General features: G+C 45.4%; 2 non-coding genes across 2 annotated transcripts; one reads left to right on the top strand and one right to left on the bottom strand.

The window, feature by feature from the left end:
* Positions 1 to 200: 200 nt before the first annotated feature.
* trnal-cag (transfer RNA leucine (anticodon CAG)) lies at positions 201 to 283 on the top strand. Its single transcript has one exon. It is a non-coding gene; the product is annotated as a tRNA-Leu (tRNA).
* A 2,397-nt stretch (positions 284 to 2,680) lies between these two features.
* Positions 2,681 to 2,753, bottom strand: trnak-cuu (transfer RNA lysine (anticodon CUU)). Its single transcript has one exon. It is a non-coding gene; the product is annotated as a tRNA-Lys (tRNA).
* Positions 2,754 to 4,548: the final 1,795 nt, after the last annotated feature.

Raw genomic sequence — 4,548 nt, 5'->3', positions numbered from 1 at the left:
GTCAGATTGTTACTGCCCATCCCTCGAGCTGCAAAATACCAGGGACCCGGGACAAACCTCCCCATACACCGAGCACAAGCTGAGGAAAACCCCGGGGGAGATGATATCCCGGTCACTGAGCCTTCAACAGCATTGAACAAGCACCCGGACGGAAACGTTCTTCATGCGGAAAAGATGAGATGCAGAAATTAATGGAACAAGTCAGGATGGCCGAGCGGTCTAAGGCGCTGCGTTCAGGTCGCAGTCTCCTCTGCAGACGTGGGTTCGAATCCCACTTCTGACAGTATTTACTTTTAATTACCAAGCGGAACTCATTTATTTTCACACCACTGTCAAGCACTTTGGGACATCCCTCAAAAGTGGGATTCAGCGGTTCACCTGCTCCATTCACATAGAAACATAGAAGATAGGAGCAGGAGTAGGCCATTCGGCCCCTCGAGCCTGCTCCACCATTTAATGAGATCATGGCTGATCATTCACATTCAGTACCCTGTCCCTGCTTTCTCCCCATATCCCTTTATCTCTTTAGCCTTAAGAAATATATCTAACTCCTTCTTGAATATTTTTAATGAATTGGCCTCAACTGCCGTCTGTGGTACAGAATTCAACAGGTTCACCACTCTCTGGGTGAAGAAATTCCTCCTCTCCTCAGCCCTAAGTGGCTTCCCCCTTATCCTTAGACTGTGACCGCTGGTTCTGGATTCCCGCACCATCGGGATCATTCTTCCTGCATCTAGTGTGTCTAGTCCTGTTAGAATTTTGTAAGTTTCCATGAGCTCCCCTCTCGTTCTTCTAAACTCTAGCGAATATAAGCCTAATCATCTCAATCTGTCTTCATACGTCATTCCTGCCATCCCATGTATCAGTCTGGTGCATCTTCGCTGCACTCCCTCCATGGCAAGAACATCCTTCCTCAGACAACGTGACCAAAGCTGCACACAATACTCAAGGTATGGTCTCACCAAGGCCTTGTACAACTGCAGCAAGACATCCTTGCTCCTGTACTCGAATCCTCTCACTATAAAGGCCAACATTTGCATTCTTAACCACCTGCTGCACCTGCATGCTTACCTTCAGCGATTGGTGCACACGGACACCCAGGTCTCATTGCAGTTCCCCTTTTACCAATCTATTGACATTCTGATAATAAGCTGTCTTCCTGTTTTTGCCACCAAAGTTGATAACCTCACATTTATCCACATTATACTGCATCTGCCATGCTTCTGCTAAATCACCTAACCTGTCCATATCATACTGGAGTTTCTCTGCATCCTCCTCACAGCACACATGCCCATCCAGCTTTGTGTCGTCTGCAAACTTAGAGTTATTACATCTAGTTCAACCTTCTAGATCATTAATATATATTGTGAGTAGCTGGGGTCCCAGCACTTATCCCTGCCCTACCGCACTAGTAACTGCCTGCCACTTGGAAAAAGACCCGTTTAGACATACTCTTTGCTTCCTGTCTGCCAACCAGTTCTCTATCCAAGTCAGTACCTTACACCCGATCGCATGTGCTTTAACTTTGCACGCCAATCTCTTATGTGGGACCTTATCGAAAGCCTTCTGAACGTCCAAACACACCACATCCACTGGTTCTCCCTTATCTATTCTACCAGTTACATCCTCAAAAAATGTTAACATTTCCATCTGACCTGGTACTGAAAGTGGAGACGGCTCCACAGTGTAGCAGTTATCACGTTTGCGGAATCATTTTGTTGGAACTTGCTCCTTCTGCTTGTCCAGGGGCGAGATTGCTCTCCTGTGTGAGGAAATAACAACTAAGAACAAAAGAATTAGGAGCTGGAGTAGCTCATATATTGTGTAAAATGAGATATGGGTAATAGTTAACAGTTAACATGCAAAGCACAAAACCTGCTGACAAGGGTGGAGCTGTTGCTGTTTGGCGAACCGACCTCTACCTAGCGGAAGCTGTACGCCAACTCTCCAACACCTCCTCCTACCTCCGCCTGGACCATGACCACACTACCGAATATCAAGTCACCATTTGCAAGACTGTCACTGACCTCGTATGAGAAGAGATTGAGTAAACTAGGCCTGCAATCTCTTGAATTCGGAAGAATGAGAGGGGATCTCATTAAGCATGCAAAATTATTACAGGGTTTGATCGGTTGGATGCTGGGAGAATGTTTCCCTTGGCTGGGGAGTCTAGAACCAGGGGCCACAGCCTCAGGATGAAGGTTAGGTCATTCAGGACTGAGAGGAGAAGAAATTTCCTCACACAGATGGTGGTGAATCTTTGGAATTCTCTACCCCAGAGGGCCGTGGAGGCTCAGTCATTGGGTATGTTCAAAACAGAAGTCGGTAGATTTCTGACTGGTAAGGGCATCAAGGGATATGGCGTTAGGGCCGGTGAATGGAATTGAGGCAGGAGATCAGCCATGATCTCATAGAATCCCCTACACTTGCTTAAAAATCTGTTCCATTACCTCTTTTTTCCAGTTCTGACGAAAGGTTATCGACCTGAAACGTTAACTCTGTTTCTCTCTTCGCAGTAGCTGCCTGACCTGCTGAGTATCTCCAGCATTTTCTGTTTCAATTCAGATTTCCAGCATCTGCAGCATTTTCTCAGTTCGCATTTCTTTCATTGTGCAAAACAAGGTTATCGCTCAATTACTGACACTTTGAAAGCAACATAAACGTTTAACAAAATAAATACCGCCCAACGTGGGGCTCGAATCCACGACCCTGAGATTAAGAGTCTCATGCTCTACCGACTGCGCTAGCCGGGCCTGTTGGAATTGTATTTTATTGTCGCTGATTGCAGTCAGGTACCTGGTGGCTCCGGCCCGGTCACAACAGCATGTCTGAGCCGCGTTTCTGCAAACTACGAAACAAGTTCTCCAGAAGCCCAAGGCGTATAAGGAACTCAAGCAGCAAAATCCCTTTCATTAACCACAGGGGTTCAGGCAATTTTCTGATCGCAAAGCGCTTTAGTCCTTGTCAATATCTCTTGTCTATTTCCCGGAGATTCCCGATTCTGTCTTTCTCTCTGGCTCTGTTTATTGTGTCTGTGGCCACCTGCGGGTTGATTTTGAAGGAATACCTGTGTTTGTGTCTGCTTGTTACGTTAAACAAATGAGGGCATCAGGCGCTTCTGTGCATGACACTGAGGAATCAGGAGAAGGCAGGAGGAATGAAACAGTGTTTGTGGAACGTGTGTATATAAAACAGCGCTGTCCAAATTGTAAGACATCGTGGCGCAACGGTAGAGTGTTTGACTGCAGATCAGAAGGCTGCGTGTTCAAATCACGTCGGGGTCACTGTTCTTCTGGGTAATTCCAGAATTATTGTTTTCTTTGCCATTTCACAATAACCAGACACTTGCTCCAAAGACTGTCTCACTCTTTCCCCAGTGTCAGGGAGAGAAGCGCCACAATTCCTCATTTATTTAATGTGACAAGACACAAGCACAGGTATTCGCTCAAAATCAACCTGCAGGTGGTCACACAGAATAAACAGCGCCAGAGAGACAGGCAGAATCGGGAAACACCGGCAAATAGACGAGAGATATTGACAAGGTGAGAAAGCACTTTGCGATCAGAAAATTGCCTGAATCCCTGTGGTTAATGAAAGGGCTTTTGATGCTTGATTTCCTTACACACCTTGGAATTAAGGAGAACCTGGTTCGTGGTTTATCCTGGGGCCGAGCCATTAGGCGCCTGGCTGCAATCAAAGACAAGAACGTATCAGCTTCTCCAGCCCGGCTAGCTCAGTCGGCCGCGACTCTTAATTGTAGGGTCGTGGGTTCGAGCCCCATGTTGGGAGAATTATTTTTGTTCAACTTTTATGTTGCTTTCACGGAAAAGCATAATTAATTACCCGATAATATTCTTTTGCCCAATTAAAGAAATGATAACTGAGCGAGAGTCGATACTTCAATCACTTTATTTTTGCTTTGCATGTTAACTGTTACCCATATCTCATTTTACACACTGTGCTTTAGGAGTCTGGGTTAAAGTGCTCATTGCTGATGACACCAGGAATCTGGGCCAACTTTTGTCATATTGAACAGGAAAATAGAATCAGCAGTGAACATCAAATCCCATGGTGCTGATTTTCAGATTCTACGCAGCCTGAATTGTAAAAAAGTGATATGATTTTAACAGTAAAGATCTGGAAGTAAATGTTACTCGTGTTTGTGCTTTTAATTAAAGTTTGTGGCGTCTGACTCCCGTTCATGTCTCTGAATAAGGAAGGAGGGGCTTGTCGTTGACCAGACTGCACTGCGTCTGGTGTTTGTGAGCTCATCCTTTATATTGAGCGGTTTCTCGTTCTTTAACCGGTGTCAGCTTTCGCTCAGCGGTTACTTCGCAGCACCAACTTCTTTCTAATTTGGAACTCTGTCTCACTGCGGGCGCAGTTTGGGCTTTTTATTGTCATTTTCAATCCCCTTCTTCAACAACAAAACACATTATAGCAGTGATTTTAATTTAGCACTGTGACATTTTTCGAGGGCATCACAAAATTATTCAATAACGTATTCCTATCAGCGCTGCGAGATGGGTTCGATTCCCAGTTAGGGAA

The sequence above is a fragment of the Somniosus microcephalus genome, unplaced genomic scaffold (assembly GCF_052327205.1).
Source record: "Somniosus microcephalus isolate GS21.2 unplaced genomic scaffold, FLI_Smic_1.0 unresolved_chr4, whole genome shotgun sequence".
NCBI classification, from domain to species: Eukaryota; Metazoa; Chordata; class Chondrichthyes; order Squaliformes; family Somniosidae; genus Somniosus; species Somniosus microcephalus.
This window is presented reverse-complemented; position numbering and strand designations above follow the sequence as displayed.